The sequence below is a fragment of the Coptis chinensis genome, chromosome 6 (genome assembly GCF_015680905.1).
Source record: "Coptis chinensis isolate HL-2020 chromosome 6, ASM1568090v1, whole genome shotgun sequence".
In the NCBI taxonomy this organism is placed as follows: Eukaryota; Viridiplantae; Streptophyta; class Magnoliopsida; order Ranunculales; family Ranunculaceae; genus Coptis; species Coptis chinensis.
In genome coordinates, this window is record NC_141461.1 from 79,616,383 (window position 1) to 79,639,441 (window position 23,059).

At 38.5% G+C, this 23,059-nt stretch overlaps 1 long non-coding RNA gene across 3 annotated transcripts; it reads left to right on the plus strand.

The window, feature by feature from the left end:
* The first annotated feature begins 21,074 nt into the window (after positions 1–21,074).
* On the plus strand, positions 21,075–22,200 carry LOC147494697 (uncharacterized). Of its 3 annotated transcripts, none has more exons than XR_015199856.1 (4): positions 21,075–21,161; positions 21,545–21,686; positions 21,759–21,876; positions 22,020–22,199. It is a non-coding gene; the product is annotated as an uncharacterized LOC147494697 (long non-coding RNA). The 3 variants fall into 3 exon arrangements; XR_015199857.1 differs by lacking the exon at positions 21,075–21,161 and adding an exon at positions 21,330–21,388; XR_015199855.1 differs by lacking the exon at positions 21,075–21,161 and having other exon boundaries at positions 21,480–21,686; positions 22,020–22,200.
* Positions 22,201–23,059: the final 859 nt, after the last annotated feature.

Below are 23,059 nucleotides of genomic sequence, written 5' to 3' on the forward strand. Positions count from 1 at the left end.
ACTCTTAAGTCTCTTATTACATCTATCATGGTAATAACTAGCATGAAAACAAGCAACAGAAAAACAACTAATGCAATTTACAAACAAAGTATATGTTGGTTGTCTAATATACCTCCTTCTATTGATTTGATTGTAATTTCGGTCATAATAATAAAAAAAACAAAAAAAATCAATGGAAAATAGAGAGAGAGAGAGAGAGAGAGAGAGAGAATAAAGACGTCTTTACCTGAAATTGGAGATGAGGAGAAGTGATGAAGACAAATGAGGAAGATGAAGAAGGGGGCGGTTCCTTTCTCCCTGGTTCTCTTTCGATTCTATTTTTTTTTTTTTTTGGGCTTTTTTTTTCGGTTTCCTTTCCCTAAAAAATTTTAAAATTAGAGCATGGACTCAAAACCATTTCCATTTCCCCAGTTTTGTTTCTACACGGACAACTGATAAGTGCTCAAAAAGTGCAATTTATCCCTCAATTATGCCTCTTGTTTAGCCATCTTAGTGGACTAATAGTGTTTGTAATTTATGTTTCATGATTCTACAGGTGAAAGAGAGAGTTTTGTGGAATATTAGAGAAAAATGGGTAAAACGGAGCAATTCGGAGCATTAAGGATCACATGGGAAGCCCGTGGACAATTATGGAGAAGGGCAAGGAATTGAAGTTATTAAAGATGCGACTTGGACCCATTTTAAAGCCTATTTGGAAGCCCAAGGCCAAAAGATTCGTTGCTTGGACCAAAGCCCGCAAAAGAGGATAGAAGGATAGAGCAGAAGAGACAAAATAGACTTCCGCGTTTAGGACGCATGGATCGCGCGTCCAGACACATTGCTCGCGTCTGAGACGCATGGATCGCACGTCCAAACGCATTGCTCGCATCTGAAATGCTTGGATCGCGTGTCCAAACGCATTCTTTCTCAGTTTTGGAGACGAAGTTGGACTCTAAAAGAAGTCTATTTGTATTAGGAAATAAATGGCGGTTTGGAATGCTTCTAGAAGTCATTGTAACCCCTATAAATAGAAGACCTAAGTGCGTCATGTAATTTGCCAATTCACTTATATTCTTGTCTCCAGAACTTGAGGCAGAGAGAGATTAATAATAAAATATTCGGTTTTAACTAGCTGAGTCTTAATAAATTAGTCTTTTCTAGTCTTATGTTCTTCGACTCTTCTTCTTATTCTTCATGTTCTTCCTTCTATATGGAAAGCTAATCTTCTCCTTCAAGGGAGGAGATAAAGTCGGTGCTTAAGGTTTAATGATTATTCTGGTTCATGGTGTTCTTCAATCAGGTTAGTTATTTATGTTTTTAGTTATTAGTTCTATTGTCCACACCAGGGGATGGAAGTATAGAATAGGGTTTATGTTTTGCAATATTAATATCATGCTAGTGTTCTTTACTTTTCTTCTAGTAGTATAGTTCTTTAGAGTTAGGGAAGTATTCTTTGTGTTGCCTTAGAAGGGGGGGGGGGGAGTGGCTGCCTAGGGGAAGTATTCTTTGTGTTTGCCTTAAGTGGTGATTCATTGAATGGCCGCCCTATTAGGAAGTACTCCTTGATGTTGCTCTCGGTAATACATTGAATGGCTGCCCGAGCTTACATAAAAGGAAAGAAGATATTAATAGCATAAACATAGGAACAACCTTAAGTAGAGTTAATTGTTAACGATGTTTCATCCAAGAGGGCATCGACACTCGCTCGATTGCCTAATTATAGTCTACTTGTAAGAACAACCATGAAGTAGAAGGTCATAGATTAAAAGTATTGGTGGATTATAATCTCTTGAATTCCTTTTCTTATAAATTTCCAATAGTTTAGTTAATTTAGTTTAGTTTAGCATTAGAATCTAAAATCTCTACAATCATAGTTTTTAATCCCTTAAACCCCCTTTCCAGTCCTGTCCTTCACATAACATACACTTAAAAGTAGAACGATACCCTACTCATCCTTTACTTATTGAGGGATAATTAGGTTTTGATACGCTTCTATTTTGTTCAACGACCATCATCCATCTACATCATCTATCTACATCATCCACATCTCACATCTCACACACAAAAAAAGGCAAGGTCAAATGGTGTCGCTGTCGTTTTAAGTTGTTTATGTTTAACGTTTTCTTTCAAGATTAAAAGTTTGGATCTTGAGGTAATTTTAGCCGCATCAGCTATCCTTTTGAGAAAAAGAAAAGCTTGAAGGACATCTCGAAGACAAGATCTACCATCTAGGTTAGTTGAATCTTCATTCTTTTTATTTCATTCTTAGTATAGTTGCATCATAGTTTAGTTTTATTGCTTTCTAGTATAATTGCATTTAGGACCTTTTCAACAATTGAAGTTGAAAGCCAACACAGCGAAACATCAAACTCTAGTGTTTCTTGTCTGAATCTTGACAAACGGACTATCGTCTGTGGGCAGTGGTACTTAAGCAATCCAAGTGATTCACCATAACCCTAGAAGAGACAGCTTTAGACAATGGGCGAGATACTAGCTGCAAAGCCCAACCCAATTGAAGGAAAGTAGTTTTACATTTTAGTATAATTTAGAATAGTTGCATATTATTCAAGCATTGTAGGATAGTTTTTTTTCGCATAGCATTTTCTAGTGTATGCCCCGTCGTCCATATCATCGTCCGGTAAGAACACGACAGTGGACAAGGTTTAACAACCGACTTACAAGAATACTAGACGAGATTGATACAATGGCCGCAAGCAATGATGGAGGTGTTTTGGACACCAATAATCCTGAAGCTATCCCACCCATGCAAGCACAACAGAGGAAAAAGCTGAGTGATTTCTATTCACCAATCATTGGAGACCCACCCAGTAGTATTGTTTTTCCAGAGAGAGAAGCTAACCAGTTTGAACTTAGAGCATCAGTCATCTCTATGCTTCCAAAGTTCAATGGTTCAGACAATGTTCAGCCTTATGTTCACATGGACAAATTTCTATCAGTCCTCAGAACTTTCAAGAACCAGAATATCAGGGATGAGAGTATCAAGTTAATTCTTTTTCCACTCTCACTCAAAGGTAAAGCATCCAAATTGTTAACTGCACAGCCGATCAATTCAATCAATAACTGGGAGAAGTTAGGAAAAAAGTTCATGAACAAGTTCTACCTACCCCAGAAGACAGATGCCATGGAGCAAGCCATCAGCAATTTCAAAGGGAAGGTGACTGAAGAATATCATCAAAGCTGGGAGAAATTCAATAATCTGCTAGTCTCATGTCCACATCATGGTTATGATAAGAGCATACTGGCTCATTTTTTCTTTCGAGGACTTTCTACTATAAACAAGCAGATGATACAGCCAATGTATCAAGGTTAGTTTACATCATTGGATGGAGAGGAAGCCTACAACTTTCTCGAGAATTTAGCTGAAGACACTCAACAATGGAATACTAGCAATGAGGACGTAGCTAGAGTGGAGGGGGTGCCAAAGCAATTTGGCAACCAAATTCAAGAAGAACCAAATCAAGCAATGTTATCAATTATGGCAAGCCTATCAACAGGACTTGAAACTCTGACCAAGAAGTTTGATCAACTCTCCATGAATCCTCCAAAAGCAAACAATTTCTAAGATAAACCTCAGCCAACCAAGCCTTGTTATGCCATTTGTGAGCTATGTTTTGATGAAGGCCACACCACTGAAGAGTGTTCGTACTATCTGGATATTAATGCAAAGGCATGTAGTATCAACTCTTTAGGAAGAAATAACCAGTTCAATCAGGGACAGAATTATTGGAAGCCACAAAATACAAATCAGAGGAATTTTCCTCCAGGATTCCAAAATCATCAAATCCCGGTTCAAATAACCCGATGTCGGTTCCAAAACTGCGGCAAACCATACAAAAATCAACAGTCATACCAGAACAAGCAATACCAAGCCAACACAAACAGAGAGTTAGTACCGGATCTTATGAGTGGATATATTGCCCCCCTATGCCTCAGTCGTGCAAAGCAGTTATCCCACATCCGGAAGAAGCTATCACCACCATTGTCAATGAGCTGAAATAGACAAATCAAAGAACCCAGAAGTTGGAGAATAACTTTAGTGTCATTCAAGGCCAAATAGGGCAAATCGCTGCCACCTTGACGGAAAGATCGAAAGGAGCATTACCAAGCCAGCCGGAGCCAAATCCGAAAGGAAGAGGTGTCCTACAGGTGGATAACCTGGAGATTACTCATGAACAAGTTAATGTTCTCACCACTCTGAGGTCAGGCAAGAAAGTTTATAACAAGATTGTCTATGAACTAGGAAAAGATTCTGCAGAGCCTAAGGAAACTTATGTCCCCACCATCCCACCTAGTTCTAACATTCCAGATATATCTAGTGTTATGCCACCTGCTGAAGAAACTATTGCAAAAGAAGTTGAAGGAAGTACTATGCAAGTAAGTAAGAAGAAGCCATCACGAGTGACTTCACCTATCACTCCACTATCTGTTACCAAGCCAACCAAAGCCAAAAGAAGATAACCGATATTGAAGAATCCCCCAGCACCGTTTCCTTCAAAACTAGTGAATACCATAAAGGATGACCAGTACAAAGAGATTTGAGATGTATTTCAGAATTTACATATTAATATCCCATTTCTGACTGCAATCAAGCAAGTTCCCTCGTATGCCAAGTTCGTGAAAGATCTAGTGAAGAAGAAGACTAACATTCCGAAAGAAGCTTTTATCGCTCAAAGATGTTCATCGTACCTACAGAATCTAGCGGTTGTGAAACTGAAAAATCCTAGAAGTCCAACTGTTACATACAGAATTGGAGATTCTTTAGAGGAGCAAGCTTTATTAGATTTGGGTGCCAGTGTGAATCTTCTACCATATTTCGTCTACGAGAAGTTAGGCTTGAAGGATCTAAAACCGACTGATGTTACTTTACAGTTGGCAGATATATCAGTGAAGATACCTAGAGGAATCATTGAAGACGTCATAGTCAAGATTGAAGATTTCTATTATCCGGTTGATTTCATAGTACTCGACACAAAACCTACATCTGGTAGGCAGATACCAATCATTCTAGGCAGACCATTCTTGGCCACTACAAATGCACTCATCAACTATCGAAACGGTAATATGATGTTATCTTTTGGTAATATGAGAGTCGAGACCAATGTTTTCCATACGTTACTGCAACCACAGGAGGTGTGCGCTGTGAACGAGGTATACATGATTGAAATGTTAGCATAGGATTATCTGACTCATTCATATCCTGCTGATGAGTTGTTGAAAGCTCAGACAGACTCAGACTATGAGGAACTTAGTGTCGAGGAAATCAATGCAATTTTGGATTCATCACCTGTCATGGATGACAGCAAGTTCAAAGAAAAGTTTGAATCGCCTATGTCTGATGGACCATCTAAAGAGCTTAAAAAGGAGCCGCCTAAGCTAGAATTGAAACCTTTTCCGTCTACACTCAAGTATGTTTTCTTGGGAGATTTGGGAACCTACCCAGTAGTCATTGCATCATATTTAATTGAGGAGCAAGAATCCAGGTTAGTGGCACTTTTAAAGTAACACAAGTCAGCTATAGGTTGGACAATTGATGATATCAAGGGGATCAGCTCTATGATAGTTCAACATAGGATTCATTTGGAAGAGGATTCCAAGACTTCTAAGCAACCATAGAGGAGGCTTAATCCGAAGATGAAGGAAGTAGTCCGAGAAGAGGTCGTCAAACTCCTTGACGTCGACATTATCTACCCTATTTCTGATAGTCAATGGGTTAGTCCAGTTCAAGTTGTGCCGAAAAAGTTCGGAACCACAGTGATCGAGAACGAGAACAATAAGTTGATTCCAACCAGGATTCAGACTGGATGGAGAGCTTGCATCGATTACAGGAAGCTGAATAGTGCATCGAGGAAAGATCATCTTCCATTGCCATTCATCGATCAAAGATTAGAAAGATTAGCTGGACAAGCTTACTACTGCTCTCTTGATGGTTACCCAGGATATTTTCAGATCCATATTCACCTAGAGGACCAAGAGAAAACCACATTCACATGTCTGTTTGAGGATTGCCTGCACCATCTCTCCTTAGTCCTTAAACGTTGTTGCGATACCAACTTAGTTTTGAACTGGGAAAAGTGTCACTTCATGGCAAAGGAAGGGATAGTGCTAGGTCACCAAGTTTCAAAGGAAGGAATTCTAGTAGATCGAGCGAAGATATCTACAAGAAGTAAGAATGTTGTAGAGAGATCAGTTTTGAGATGGAAACCAATGTATTCCCCACATGTTAGTTTATGGGATTTACTCCCTGTTGACCTTCAAAGGAAGATTATTTCTATGGCTCGTGTAGGGTTCGGTAAAAGTCCATTTGCGCATAAGAGGAGATTGCATAAGCTAGGTTGCTGTAAGAATTGTCATTCTGAAACTTGTCCTGGATTACAGTCATTAAGAGAAAATTGTTGGTACAAGGTATACTTTTGTCAATTACATGCTGAGAGAGATCAGAAGAATTCCTACAAAGTGGAACCTAGTGGGTGGGAATACTAGTCTTGAGGATCTGACTATAAAGGACTCAAAAGTCTTGAGAATTTGACTTTAAAAGACTCACATTACGTCTTGGGGATCTGATGTAAAAAGACCTAAAAATTTGTTTCTTGAACTAATTCTTGATATTCGGTATCAATGGTAATATCCTACCTTTTTCTCATCCATTTCATTTACTTATTTATACATTGAGGTCAATGCATGCATAAGTAGGGGAGGGTGTACTTGAGAAATGAATTTCCAAAATTAGTTTTCAAAAACAAAAATATTTTTGTTTCTATATCAGTAGCATGAGAAAAATGAATTTTAATGATGAGTCTATATATATTCTATACTGTTGAGTGTTGAGTTTGATAGATAGTTGATATTATTGATTTCATCACCGCTTAAACTATTTATTATGCTCGAACATAGTTCTTGTTGATAGAATTCTTTATCAAAGCACCACCATAGTACTGGGTTAGTTTTGTGTACTTTTGCTAGAACAGAGATTTAAACCCCTAGTAAACTGGAAGTAGAATTTTTAGACTTAGCTCGTGAGACTTGAGCTTTATACCCATTCTTTGGAGAGTTTTTATGAAAAATCCGAGTCTTAGTGACTCAACATCTTTCAATTCTTTATGTCGTTGTAATAAAGTCTCATTATTTGTTGATTTGGTTAATCAGGAAGTGACATCAACTGGGGAGATAGTCATTAGGTCTTGTAGTCTATTCGAAATAAAGTATCATACTGATAAGTCAAGTAGTGAACTCATTCAGCCTTTATCCCACCTAGTAGGACCGTCATGTTAAACCCTTTTGAGCCTTAAAATAAGCCATTTTCTTTCAAAACCTTTTATCTTTTACCCAACTCCAGACAAGGAGTATAACCAAAATCTTTATCAGCCATACCCATATGTTTCTAAGAATACGAAGGGAACAATAGGAATAAAGAGCACAAAAGGAAGATTACAAAGAAATATCAGAGAGATACAATAAAGACCATCATTCTGTTTTAAGTGAAAGAAGCTAGTGGAAAACAAGCATATCCAGTACTAATCAAGGATATACCACTAAGCTAAAAAAAAAAAAAAAAAAATGGGGGTTTGATTACTGCTTCGAAATTGTATTGGAATCTTAAATCTACTAAGTTTCGCTTAATGGAAGAGATTTCAACGACTCTCAAACCAACCACTTCCATGTCAATAAAAATAATATCCTCGAGCACAGGGACGGAGCCAGGATTCTAAGCCAGGGACGGAGCCAGGATTCTAAACCCAACACGCGCCCAGCCCCACCCCCATCACCTTCCACCAGCCCCCGTAACAGACCCCGACCTCCGACCTCCACCTTCTCCATAAACCCCACAACAGACCCCAACCACCACCTTCCACCACCATCAAAACTAGACCCCGACCACCAAAAACCTTCAGACCCCCAACACCTTCTCCCCAAAAAAAAAAAAAAACCCCGACCTCCACCTTCTTCATAAACCCCGCAACAGACCCCAACCACCACCTTCCGCCACCATCAAAACCAGACCCTGACCACCACCACTACCATCGGCTGCCAGCATCACTTTACACCATCATCTATCATCCCCCATCCATCATCTCCACCACCGCCCTTCATAATCTCCACCACGTCAGTCCAAAATACCATCCCCATTCATCATCTCCCATCGACCACTAACGCCACCTTCGCCGCACCACTCGTGCAATACCACCACCACCCCTTCCTTTCACTGATCGGCCGAGAAATTAGCTTCTCGCTATGTTGTAGTGATTAGAAGCCATTGGACTTTGCTCGCTCTGCATTTCCAGTGGACCTGATCCCTTGAAAAGCTTCTTGCTACTGTTGAGTCTGCCTGGATCCATACCTTGGTCCATCCATATGTACCGCTTGGACGATGCTTTCCACAATTGCTTGGAACTTTAATCCCATTAAGCACAGAGTAAGGTTTGTCGGTTGGTTTTGTTGGAGTTGGGTTTGCTTCCATGCTATGTTTGGTGGTTGGGTTTGATTTATGGTAGTGCTTTTGTTTGTTGTGGTTTCGTATTGGTGTCGTCTGTTTTTGGGTTTGTTCGAACATAGGGTGTCGTCATCATGCTCTCTCAGAAGAAGCATGTGCATTGTCCTTTTCGTGAGTTTGACAAGTGCAAAGATGGGGCCAATGGTGGTGGCGGCTTTGCGGTTTCGTATATCGAAACTCACATTAAGAAACAACACTTGGGTGGTCAGGGAGATATAGATAGCCTGCGGGATAAGATTAAGAAGGACATAAGTTCATATTTATCCCTTCTTAATTTTTTGAAAACGGTGAACAAATGGATATGTGGCCACTGTCTCAGCATGCATGCATTAACCATACCATGTCGTCATTCAGGAGGCATCACAAAACCACCGGAAATGACTGATAATGGAGAGTTGGGATGCCTTATTGTCGATATACCAGAACCACCGCCTATCCCTATGACTATGCAATCTGCACTCACATCACAAGGAGACGCTAGTGATATCCCGAGGCCTCTGGGTGTTGTTCCCTCTCTTGATGAGACGTTACTTGATAGGGCATTTCGTATACCCTTTCGCACTGTGAAAAGTATACCACGTGCATGTCGTTTGGCATTTTCTGGTGCATTGAAGTCTGCTCTCTGGGATATTACGGTTGATCCTAGTTCAGTTTTGTCATGGGTTCGTCTTCTCCTTCTCCCGTGCTGCACTCTACAGGTTTTCCAACCACAGAATCGTCAGGAACGTCGATCTGGTACTAGGAAAAACCTTCAGCAGAAACAGATACTCCATGCGTTGACGATATGGAACGAGCCTGGTGGACTGTTTCGCCTCTTAGAGTCTGCAGTAGAGCCTCTTTCAATCCAGCCACCCCAGCGATCTGTTTCTACTCAGAATGTGCGTCGATGCTTACAGAAGGTTGCTGATGGACATTTTACCGCAGCGGTAAAAGTGTTGTCATCATCAGGGGTCACCCCTAACTCGGCGGAGACTATCCAAGCATTAGAGGAGAAACACCCAGTGCGACAACCACCTGTGAGACCAACTGTTCCTTTTGCCGAGCCTCCTTTATTTGTAGAGAGAAATACCCTTTTGTCATGCATTAGGTCGTTTCCGAAAGGCACTTCTTGTGGTCGGGATGGTCTCCGAGCTCAGCATTTGTTGGATGCTATGAGTGGTGCTGCAGCAGCTATATCGTCTGATTTGCTAGATGCATTGACCCCTGTGGTGAATCTTTGGTTACAGGGACGATGTCCACAGCCGTTAGCGGAATTTATAGCAAGTGCTCCGCTTACTCCACTTCTTAAGCCAGATAACAGTATTCGTCCTATAGCTGTGGGCATGGTTTGGCGTCGTTTGGTCTCTAAGATTGCAATGAGAGGAGTTTCCAGAGATGTGGTTGGGTACTTACAGGATTTCCAGTATGGGGTGGGTGTTTCTGGTGGAGCAGAGGCGATTTTGCACGCTGTCAACCGTATGGTGTATGCTAACAGCGACAATAGCTCTCTTTCTATGCTGTTGGTAGATTTTCAGAATGCTTTTAACATGGTTGATCGGACCATCATGTTGAAAGAGGTTCGTATCCGATGCCCAGCTATTGCCCCTTGGGTCGAGTACTTGTATTGTCAGCCTGCGAGGTTATACGTGGGGGATGGCTACATATGGTCTGCTACTGGGGTCCAACAAGGCGACCCTCTAGGTCCCCTTCTATTTGCACTGGTGTTGCATCCTCTTATTCTACGGATCCAGTCCAGTTGTCAGTTATTGCTACAGGCGTGGTACCTAGATGATGGGACTCTGGTCGGGGATACAGAACAGGTGGCGACAGCTTTGGGTATGATTCAGGAAGAAGGACCTTCTTATGGGTTGGTTCTTAATGTGGCTAAAACTGAGATATTTTGGCCATCACTAGATCCACGTCGCTCTACTCCTGGTCTCTTTCCTTCAGATTTGTCCCATCCTCAGCAGGGGGTCAGGTTGTTTGGAGGTGCAGTTAGCACTGATGCATCTTTTGTCATGGGCCTTGTTCGCAAGCGTATTGACAAGGCTATAACTCTGATGGACTGTTTGGCTGTATTAGAAGATCCACAGTGTGAGTTAGGGCTCTTACGAGCTTGTGTTGGGCTCTCTAAGTTGGTCTTCCCGATTCGTACTTGTCCACCATACTTTTTCAGAGAGGCAGCTCAGACCTTTGATCGGCATCTCCGCAGTGTTCTCCAGGGTATTGTGGTTTCTGATGGTCCTGGCTTCGGTGATTTACAGTGGCATTTATCGACACTCCCATTACGTCTAGGCGGTTTAGGTATTTATTGTGCCACTGATGTATCTACGTTTGCTTTTGTGGCCTCCCCATCGTCGGACCGAGCTTGAACCACATTCTTAGGAGTTATGGCCCAGTACCTTTGGATGAGATTCTTGATGTTGCTAGCAGTGCATTGAGTCTCTGTCTACCCGATTTTGACCTCAGTTCTATGGCTGTGAGTGCTACCGTCCCCTCAAAACCACAAAAAGTTTTGGCGGAAGCGTTCTATGGTAAGATTGTTGCTGGTCTTGAGAGGGAGTTTGTGTTATTTGCTCGTCAGAAAGCAGTCATTGGATGCTTACAATCAGAACATGCAAAGGATTTCCTACTTGCTATTCCGATGGAGGGACTTAGACAGCGCATGTCGCCGGTAGAGTATCGTTCTATTCTCCGGTACCGCCTCATGATTCCTTTGTACTCAGATGGTGGTCTATGCCCTGTGTGCAAAAAGAGCAGACTAGATACTTTTGGGGATCATCAAAGGCACATTGTAGATATTTTCCGGGCTTCAAATACCGACATGATCATCATGTCGAGATATTTTATGTGATGCATTTTGGAGGGCTGGGTACGTGAAGAAGAAGAGGCTCTGTGAATTTTCTCACCGATCCGAACGAGGGAGATCGACACTTCGACTGCGGATGTATTGATCTACAAATTGAGTGCGAGGGGAGGCATCGTGTGTTGATGTAACCGGAGCGTCTCCATTAGTAGGGCTTGGGAATGGAGTCTTTGAGGTGGGAGAAGCGAAGCTAATAGAGAGCGTAGTAGGAAAAATTGAGAAACACGAGGAGGCTTGTAGAGCTAACCAGCATTGTTTCATTCCTTTCAGTTTTGACACCTTTGGTTTCTTGGCAGAACAGTCTGTTGAGCTCCTTAAGAGATTGTAGAAAGTTATGGACTGCAATGTAATGACAGTTGGTTCTAACGAGTTTGTTTTTAGGAGGATAGGTTTTGCTATTCAGAAAGGACTTGCGGCACAGCTTGTTGCACGCTTGTCCTAATTATTTGTAAAACTCGTTACCAGTATTAATAAAATTTCCACTTAAAAAAAAAAAAAAAAAAAAAAAAAGTTGAACAGAATGGATGGAAAAGCTAAGACAAAGGAAGAATTTTCTCTGTAATACAAAATTTGAAGAAATCTTCTAAAGAATGAAGCAAAACCCTTAGTGTTTTCAGAAACAACCTTAGAATCCTTTTTACCTTTCCTTCATAAACCAATACCCAAGCCAAATTACAACCTATGACTTATCACTATAGTATGGTACGAAGTCTAGAATAGGTGAGATGATGCTAAAGTGAAGGACCCGACACTTCATATGTCATTGACATTCTTTCCATGAGACTAATTTCATCCAGAAGTCCGTTTTTCAAGGTAATATGTGGGATGTTCGTATTCATTATTCTTTTCCCCACATACATGAGGTAAAATAGTAGACCATCTTCTGAGAGATTCTTTTCTGAGAGTATGACCAGTGAGGATTGAAAGTTGAGATTATCTACCTATGGTAAACTAGGAATTCCGTTTCTTAGATAGATGAGTATAGGAGATTGACTAAGTACACACATAAGCCTTGATTAAGAATTTTGTCAATTTTTACTATCTCCCATCATAGTCTATGAGTCTTTGCAGCGATGTAGTTAGCAATGGAGACCGTTTGTTGGAGTAAGCACTAAGTAGGTAAGAAATTTCTCTCTATGAAAAATACTCTCATTCTTAAACATGCTATTGATTGATTTTGTGGGTATATCACCTGCAAACCCTCACGAGACTATAACTCGTCGTTTTTGGGGAACTTAAAGGTTTAAAGCCTTATTGCATATGGTAAATGCAATCGCGATGTCTGCGAAAATGAGTTAGGATTTTATTTTTGTTATTAGGATGTGATTTTGATCACTTATCTATTTTTTATCTTATTTGCTAAGAGACTAGCAAAAGGCTAGTTGGGAATTGTGATAAGTGCTCAAAAAGTGCAATTTAATCCTCGATTATGCCTCTTGTTTAGCCATCTTAGTAGACTAATAGTGTTTGTAAGCTATATTTTATGATTCTACAGGTGAAAGAGAGAGTTTTGTAGAATATTATAGAAAAAGGGGTAAAACAGAGCAATTCGGAGCATTAATTATCACATGGGAAGCGCGTGGACAATCATGGAGAAGGCCAAGGAATTGAAGTTATTAAAGATGCGACTTGGACCTACTTTAAAGCCTATTTGGAAGCCCAAGGCCAAAGGATTCGTTACTTGGACCAAAGCCCGCAAAAGAGGATAGAAGGATAGAGCAGAAGAGACAAAATAGACTTCCTTGTCTGGGACGCATGGATCGCGCATCCAGACGCATGAAATGACACTGTAGCCAATTCCTTCTCAGTTTTGGAGACGAAGTTGGACTCTGAAAGAAGTCTATTTGTATTAGAAAACAAATGGCGGTTTGGAATGCTTCTAGAACTCATTGTAACCCTTATAAATAGATGACCTAAGTGCCTCATGTAATTTGCCAATTCACTTATATTCTTGTCTCCAGAACTTGAGGCAGAGAGAGATTAATAATAAAAGTTTCATTTTTAACTAGCTGAGTCTTAATAAATTAGTCTTTTCTAGTCTTATGCTCTTCGACTTTTCTTCTCGTTCTTCGTCTTCTTCCTTCTATATGGAAGGCTAATCTTCTCATTCAAGGGAGGAGATGAAGCTGGTGCTTAAGGTTTAATGATTCTTCTAGTTCATGGTGTTCTTCAATCAGGTTAGTTATTTATGTTTTTAGTTATTAGTTCTATTGCCTACACCAGGGGATGGAAGTATAGAATAGGGTTTATGTTTTGCAATATTAATATCATGCTAGTGTTCTTTACTTTTCTTCTAGTAATATAGTTCTTTAGAGTTAGGGAGGTATTTTTTGTGTTGCCTTAGAAAGGGTAGCTCAGGGAGTGGCTGCCTAAGGGAAGTATTCTTTGTGTTTGTCTTAAGTGGTGATTCATTGAATGGCCGCCCTATTAGGAAGTACTCCTTGATGTTGCTCTCGGTAATACATTGAATGGTTGCCCGAGCTTACATAAAAGGAAAGAAGATATTAATAGCATAAACATAGGAACAACCTTAAGTAGAGTTAATTGTTAACGATGTTTCGTCCAAGAGGGCTTCGACACTTGCTCGATTGCCTAATTGTAGTCTACTTGTAAGAACAACCATGAAGCAGAAGGTCATTGATTAAAAGTATTGGTGGATTATAATCTCTTGAATTCCCTTTCTTATAAATTCCCAATAGTTTAGTTTAGCATTAGAATCTAAAATCTCTACAATCATAGTTTTTAATCCCTTAAACCCCCTTTCCAGTCCTGTCCTTCACATAACATACACTTAAAAGTGGAACGATACCCTACTCATCCTTTACTTATTGAGGGATAATTAGGTTTTGATACGCTTCTATTTTGTTCAACGACCATCATCCATCTACATCATCTATCTACATCATCCACATCCCACATCTCACATACAAAAAGAGGCAAGGTCAACAACAATTTTTCTTTTTCATGGGGAAACAAACAACTACAAAACTATGAAAAAGGTAGACCACACCTCTTTTCCTTTCCTTTCCCTAACCTTTCCTTCATAACAAACAGGCTTAAAGGGCCTGTTTGTTAAATTTTAACTAATGGAAAGGAAAGAAATGGAATGGAAACTGTTTTAAAATTGTGTCTGTTTGGTAAATTGTGGAAAGAAAAGTAAATTGTGCCTGTATTTTTCTTTCCTTTCCTTTCCTTAAATTTTTTAGGTCTGGACCATAGACTCAAAACCATTTTCCATTTCCCTAGTTTTGTTTCTACACGGAAAGTAGTCTTTCCTTTCCATGGGCAAACAAACAACAAAAAAACTATGGAAAAGGTGGACCACATCTCTTTTCCTTTCCTTTCCCTAGCATTTCCTCCATAACAAACATGCCCTTTAATTTATCAAGCTTAATTGATCTTAGTGATAAGAGAGAAAAATACCTGATTGCACTTTCATTCGTTCTTCCTTAAATCTAGAGCGAAAAAATTCATAGACTAAGCAGTTTCTTTGTTGATGGGGTATCGAGAGAGAGATGGGGGAGGGCGGGAGAGATATTTTGAGCAGAGATAAGAATCGTAGCATAGATAGATGAGAGAGAGAGAGAGAGAGAGAGAGAGAGAGAGACAGGGGAGACATCGAGAGAGAGAGAGAGATGAGGGGGCGCGAAAGAAAATGAGGACAGACAGAAACCTCTAAAGCACGGACGCACCTCCTAATAGGTTGTGTTCGCATCGGACATGGACGCGGCATGGATGCGCGTCGGACGCGGTCAACATGGTCAAGACGCAGTCAACTAAACTGGACGCAGGACAAGACACAGTCAGGACGCGGTCAACATAGTTAGGACGCGGATTTTGACCTAAAAAGATAAAAAAAAAAATAAATCAAAATAATATTAAAAAACTCAATTGTTTCATTTTTTTTTTTTTTTTGTTAAGACTTATGACATGTTTTTAAAGTTTGATTAGGAAATATTAAACTTAATTTTGTGGCTATTTATCTTTAATAGTTTTGAATTTATGAATGTTGATACATTTAATTTAGTTTTTAATGTTTAATTTATATAAAATAAAATTATAAATATTAATTAATTTCTGCGTCCTTTGCCGCGTCTACATCCTACTTTTTTTAGATATAACCGAGTCGCCGTGTCAGTGTCTGCGTCCGTGCAACATAGACAGAAACCAACCAAAAGACTTTTTGGGCCACATACCCCCACCCGCCCCTAGATCGTTCGCTCCGCTTACTTGATTATGTTGAGCACCAAGTTTTGATCTGCCAAAGTATAGATAGTACATACTATGTAGCATCCCATTTTGGGGCTTCAAGATGATCTGAACGACATTGTCAGATCGTTTGGCTCATAGAAAAGCAATCTGCGGATGTCATTAAGGCCCGTTTTGTCTGTTTAGGATGGTATATCATATGTAGCATCCATTTTTTAGGATGATACACTACACCATAATAGGATATTTGCAACATGCACCTTTTTTGATTTGCAACGCTTATTTAACGTTGGAAGTTGATACACTACACCATAATAGGATATTTGCAACATGCACCTTTTTTGATTTGCAATGCTTATTTAACGTTGGAATCAACGTTAAATAAGCGTTGGTAATGTTGTAAAGCGTTGCTTTATTTGGGTGAATTTTCGGAATTAATTGCTAACGCTTAAAAAGCGTTGGAGAAGTGTTACAAACTTAAAAATTTCGCGAACAGAGAGAAACCAAAAATATCGAAATATAAAACATAATTTTTTTTTTCTCTCCTCTCTCTCTCTCACCGCCGCATTATCTCAAGATCCCTAATTTTCGCACTCCTCAATCAAAGAAAACAAGAAATGGATTGTTGACATGCATCCTCGACCCAGAAACCATAATATTCTTTAGACCACGTACTTGACATCCAACTCATTTCCTCCCTATGGTATCGCGGTGTTGTTGTACAACAGATCCAAAAACAAAAAAAAAACTTCCAGATCCACAAAATTCGTCCTTAGTTGGTTTTTCGTCTCAACACATCCAAACAAACAAACCCCAAAGAAGCAAAAACAGAAATTAACAACAAATGCTCTGGTAATTGCTTATTCTTTTGTTCTTCTTTGTTTCATTTGTGAATTTGCATGATATCGTTTTTCAAAAACCCAAATTGTTTTTGTGTGTTTTTTTATTAAATTGGGTTCGAAAATTGGCGAAAATCAATATTCTTTGAACTAATGTTCTGATTTTGTTATCTAATCACAATCAATTCCAGAATGTTACCAAAGGAATTTGGAATTGCTCCTAACTATTATTATAGCTGCTATAATAATAGAAGATGAAAATCAAGGGGGAGAAGAAGTAGCAATACCATACCCAGAAGAAGAAGAACAGAAAGTTGAAACTGAAGAAGAAGAAGAAAACAAGGAGTTTGGAAGTCCGTTTTGACACAGTCGTATTTTCTTGCAGTTTGAGGTAATAATCGTTCATTTTCTTTCTAGTTACTAACTTAATTAACTAGTCCTGATTATCGACATTGCAAGAAATGGATGAATTCAGTTTTTTTTCATTCCTTTCTTAGCGATATTTCTAAGAAATGGGTGTCTTAGAAATGGATGTTTAGCTAGTGGTTGTTTTAGTTAGTGTCCACAGCCCATATTTTGTCTCAAGTTGCAGCGTCACTTGGTATCTAATTCCTTTTCTTTGATCCGGTGGTTGGTGTTTTTGTTGGCTGCCTAATTTTTCTTCTTCTCTTTCAAGTGGGACTGTGTTGTAGGAGAACGTCAGTAACAATCAGTAGATTTGTATCCACTAAAATATGCATGGCCAATTAGATTCGAATTTTCTTAAAGCATTGGTGACTAGTGAGGGATGATAAGCCCACGACTACATAGCAATGGAGCTCAGAGTCGTAGGCGGTGTGCAAACTTTGGGTTTCGCTACTAACGCCTTCCGCCTTTTAGGATTGATTTTGACAACATAGCAATAAAGCATTGAGTTGGTTGGCAAGAAAACAAAGTTATCGAATTAGCCTATTTTATGATTTTTTAGTGAGGATATATTCGACTAGTCGTAGATGTGAGAAAAGGGGACTGGAATTGGTGTTTTGAAACTTGTATGTTGTTTGGTCTAAGAGTAAAGGGTCTATCTATAGAATTCTAGACTGAGAAAAAAGAAGCTACGGATGAAGAAACTAAACTAGTGTTCACTATGCATTGTACTTGAAAATTTTGGCGAATGCAGGTTTAAGTAATGACTATGTTTTTGTATTAATGTAAGGAAATTTTTTAGGAGCGTAACAAGTGTCAGTAGGTAAGGTTAACCGTTAGACTTTCGATGATGAGAATAATTTAAGGCCCCGTGTTACTTTGATGTGCCTTTTCTTTTTTTTTCTTCGATGAAAGTGAAATTTCATTAATAAGGGGATGGCTGAGAAGGCCTACGTTACAAGTCAAAAGAATAAAAAGCGCTTGCAAGAGATGGATAGAAACATAGAGAAAACACAAAAAAATGCACCATCATGCCATGTCTAAGAACATAAGACGAGTATATCTACCTACCTCACGCGACCACTTGATTTTCTTTGATTTTTGGTTTTCGTTTCTTATCCTTTCAAACCCCCTCGTGCCTTTAGTGACTAATATGTGGTTATGTGATTCTATGTACTTATATTTTCCATGCATTGCAGGCCGAGATGGTGGTTGGCTGGTATCATTCACATCCCGGATTTGGATGTTGGCTTTTCAGTGTCGACATTAACACGCAGCCAGGTATAGTACCTTCAATTTTTTGATGTTACGTTTCTAAACTGTGATCTTTGGTCTGCTATCCCACACATGTTTAAAATCATTGTGCAATGTCACGGTTAGTGGTTTATCCGAGTTTCATTACATGTTGTGTTATTCCGTCAATTTTTCTTTTGGTACCCCTTGACTCCATTTATCTGCAGTATTTCTATCTTTTTGTTGTGACCAACAACTCCAAACTTTAGCATACACAAACAATTGACATTTTGATGTATTGGAAAAAACTATCCGAGGAACAAGGGATGAGAAGTCGATATTCAAAGGCCCTTAATTTTGTCTCCAAGGTCTCATTTGACAGCCTTTATCATGTTTAAAATGAAGGGACCAAGGGAAGTTTGTTCCCTTTATCGAATGAGTCACCATTAGCAGTTGATGAAATAGGTATACTAATGTACATATAACGTTATGGACATGTATACCGATGTCATCTTCTCATGGGGATTCTAGAGTTGAGTAGATTTATTCAGAAGTAAGGTTATTTGTTTTTTTGTTTTTATTTTATCGGTTGAGAAATAATGTTATTAAGCTAATATTATAGATACTTGTCATTTTCTTTGACTAACTTGTAATAAGTCGTTTGGAGTTTTGGACCTTTACCGTTCCTCCTTTGTTGGTCTTGTGTGTAAGTCTCGTGTTTGATTGTTTCTGAACTTTTTTATACTTCCGATCTCTCCATTGTCCAACCGGTGTATAGGAGTCATCCATATTCTGTTTGTGTACACCCCACTTGTAAGTTTCCTATGCTTTGGATTACATATTTAAGTTTGAAAGTTATTTGGAATTACAAGAATCCATGGCTGAACCTGAACCCTAAGAAGATAGATTTATATTGATTTTGGTTAAAAATCTACTTCATTGACATTTTTGGCATACTATGTTACCTAAGTAATACGGAGATTAGTTTCATACTTTCATTCATAACACGTGATTCTAAAATACTAAAAGATAGTGTCTGATACTATCTTTAGAAGATGAAATCCTCTTATCGGCGTTATAGATTATGTGGTTGGTGAATATGGGGTAATATATCTATATTGGAAACAGATAGGAAATAGTAGTACCTTTTGACTCTTGGATATAGCTTCCTTGCACTGAGTCTCTCAAACATCTTTGAATTATATGATTTAGGATATAGTTCCTTCGATAAAGACATATAGTAAAGTTAACATTCACAAACACATAATATGTGTTGTGTTCTTTCTGTACGGTTATAGTAACTCAGTGCAAAGAATAGGAGAGGAGGGCTGTTTTGGATGCCTTTTAGTTACAGGCTTGTAAGAATTTTCAGGTATTAGTTCAAACATTTTGTCTACAACTATTTGAAAAGAAAGTAGTAGCTATGGAGAAAGGAAAAACAGAGCTGTTCCGTAAACATCACCGCAGAATAGTACTTTTCTATCAACCCAGCAATCTAGTATTCAAAACATTTATATAGAATGCTGGTATATATGGAATCGGATAAGTACTTTTCTCTATAGTTGTAAAATCCATTGGCCTCTGCTTCTCGTTTCGCTAACTATACTGCTTTCTGGTATATTCTTTTTTCTTTCTTGCTATACTTATATATTCTTCTACTCTTGGTGTCAACTAAACGTGGCCATAACCAAAATGTGCATACGAGCTGTCTGTCCTTCACACAAACAAGTTGAGAAACCATTAAGCTTAATTACTTAATTGAACACATTATTCATACTTGTAAATACCAGCTAGTAGTTACTTATTATTCATTTATTCAGGGTATTAAGTGTTTTTTTTCTTCTATTTTTCGGAATGCTAAGTATGCATATAGAGGCGATTTTGTTGATTCTCTCGTTTTTACATATTGAGTTCAACTATCCTATAAACTTATTCCTACTCATTTATCATACCTATCTATCCTTTGGGCTATCTAAAATCCTCTCTATTGCTGCAAATTTGCTGGATGACTCTAATTCGACTTGTTCTAGAATTATAAGGTGTAAACAACCTACAAGATCAAGTGCACATGGGCACTTATTGCAACAGATCAAGTGCCCCACCTATGCCTTGGGTACTACACGCTGTTTAACCAAGCCAACACCAATGTTGCCTCATCTGACAAGTTCTCCTTGTTAGAAATTTTGGTCATTCGTGACTTTCTTCACTTAAAGAAACCCATTTAAGAGGTATTATTGCAAGGACCAAGTTGGATAGATTGACTTTAGTCTTTGAACTGGTAAATTAGATAGATTCACATTGTTCTAAGGAAAGATGATCGTCAGAAAAAGGTATTCCACATTCCAGGTATCGTATGCGACGCTGATTTGATGAGAAAGTATATAATCATGTATCATATGATTTTCTTGACTCCATGCTTGAGAAAGTGGGACTCCCTCTCAAGAGTGTTTCTCCCGATGTTATACTCCCCTCGTGACGCCGCAGTTGTCGCGACACTTTGGGTGAGATTTCTCTGCGGAATTCATTCACCGCCTTTCCTCGTAGCTTTCTCCGGAGCTTTCTCTGCCGGGTTAAGCCCCCATCCTCATGGACAGCAGTGCCCTCATGTACCACGAGCCCTCATAGACGAAAGATCAACATCGCCCTCATGCTCGTGCTCAAGATCCTCCCCGATCTCAACCACAGCTAAAATTAAGCAGCAACCCCCTCATGTTCGGTAGCTGCCCCTCATGTTCTTTCAAGAGCCCTCTCATGTTCGGCAAAGACTAGAAATCTCAGCAGCCCCTTGTGTTCGCATCAGCTCCTCTTGATCAAGAGCACCCTCATGCTCATGGGATTATATCGCCACAAAGGTTTTAACCTTGGAGTAGTTCCGTGTTTCTTTCTCAAAACTATATACCTGTTTGTTAGTGTTCTTGTTGTGTGCTTGTTGCAACACATGTACAAAGATGATTATAAAAATTAAGTTTCAGTGGTTTTTCCATTGTTTGTGTTGATTTTGAACTTTTCTTTGCGCTAACAAAGATTCCTTATTGGCAAATCTTCTAACAGGGCATCAAGATTAACAATTTGGAAATTATTGATGCAAGGGGATACAACCGTTCTCTCATTTCTTCATGCATTATTGAAGCTTACTTGATTCGTAAACCGGACTTCCTTATTTCAAGAAAATTGAGTCGCTTTGTTAGCATATGGTATAATAACAACCTTGAACAGATAAACTAACTGCAGTTTAGAATATTAATAGTCTAAAGAAGTCATCCATAAGCTTTAACTACTCTTCTGACATCTATTCTTATACGTGTTTAGACTTTTGCTGATGAAATTAGAATTCCATTCATGGAAACCAGTGCCAAAAGTTCTACAAATGTAGTAGTAGTAGTAGTAATAGTAATAGTAGTAGTAGTAGTAATAATAGTAGTAGTAGTAGTAGTAGTAGTAGTAGTAATAGTAATAATTATCTTTCTTTCTTTGGCGTTACTGGTTTCTTGAATAGATTTGTATTAATTTCGTTGACTTTGGCAGAGTTGTTTGGCATTAAGATATGAGGCATTGATTCTTAGAGAGAAAATCCGTGGATGAGAATTGACTTCAAGTTTCATATCAAGAGTGGTTCAATTTTGCTAAAGATTTAGTGGGAAATGGATTTCACTACATTGTCGTCAAGGTAATTAATGAAATGTTATTATTTGCTTATTGGTGTTGTTGTTAAGCTAAAACTTTACTTGTTTGTTTGTAGGGGTGTGAAAGTGCATTTTCATGCATTCAGGCAAACAATGTCGTTTGCTGCTGAGAGATAAGTTCGTGCTTGATAATGTGAATCTTTCATGAATCTCCATTTGGGTTTTGATGTAGAGGTGAGCATCCCTAGTCTTTCTTTACTGTTAAGCTCAATCCACTATACCTTAGATTATCAGTATTTACCGTTTGAATTGGTCTTGATCCCCTTATTGTCTGCTTCATGATCTTTTCTTGGTCGACTATTTTATCTTAATGCTAGGATCTCTTTTGGAGCATTTGTGGAAGTAAATGGGCGTAGGGTTTTCCACAACGCAAGCTGTTATCTCTTGTTTAGGATCATATAATATGAAAACTTTTTTTATTGTGATAGTTCAACAATAAGTTTGTGAGGTTTAGAAAATCGCTCAAAGTTGTGAATGTATATGGTTGGATTAGTTTTGTACTTTATCAATTTTTTTTCCCATATATATTATGGTTTCTTTGTAAAATAGTATGAAAATGTATCGTGTACAAGATAAATTTAGCTTAAATAAGAATTTATGATTTATGTATATGGTGCAAGAGGGGGCATCTTTTTGTAGGTTTAGCTAGTCGCTACAAAATATGAGAATTTTTTTTTTTATCAGCAACGGTTCATAACCGTTACAAATGATTTTTAAATTATCTTTTTTAAATTAACTAACAACTTTGCAACGGTTAAAAACCGTTACAAATTACCAACGCTTAAAAAGCGTTTGTGAAATAAAAAAACCGTTGCAAATATTTTAAATTTGTGTACAAAATAGTTATAAAAAGTGTTGCAAATCATTATTGCAACGCTTAAAAAGCGTTGGAAATTTATATTTGCAACGCTTATTAACCGTTGCAAAAATTTCCAACACTTTACCCACGCCATATTTGCAACGCTTAAAAAGCGTTGCGAAAATTATTAGCAACGCTTGTTTACTGTTGCAAATAGTCTGTTATGGTGTAGTGATACATACTATATAGCATCTTGTTGAGCACAAAGTTTTGATCTGCCAAACTATTGATGGTACATACTATGTATCATCCATATCTAGTAAATTCGCGGACTGCTAAAAATCGATAAGGAAATTATTCGCCAAAAATTAGAAATTTAATCATAATAATACGTTTAAAAATTCGACTAAAACAAACGAGAAAAATGTCAAACATACAATTCGTCTTTGATACGGGTATAATACGGAAAAAATCGGATATATTTTGTCACATTACAAGTTTAGAATGTAATAAATTGTCATAATTGCTCGTTAACTACTCATGCATAACTCAAATTTT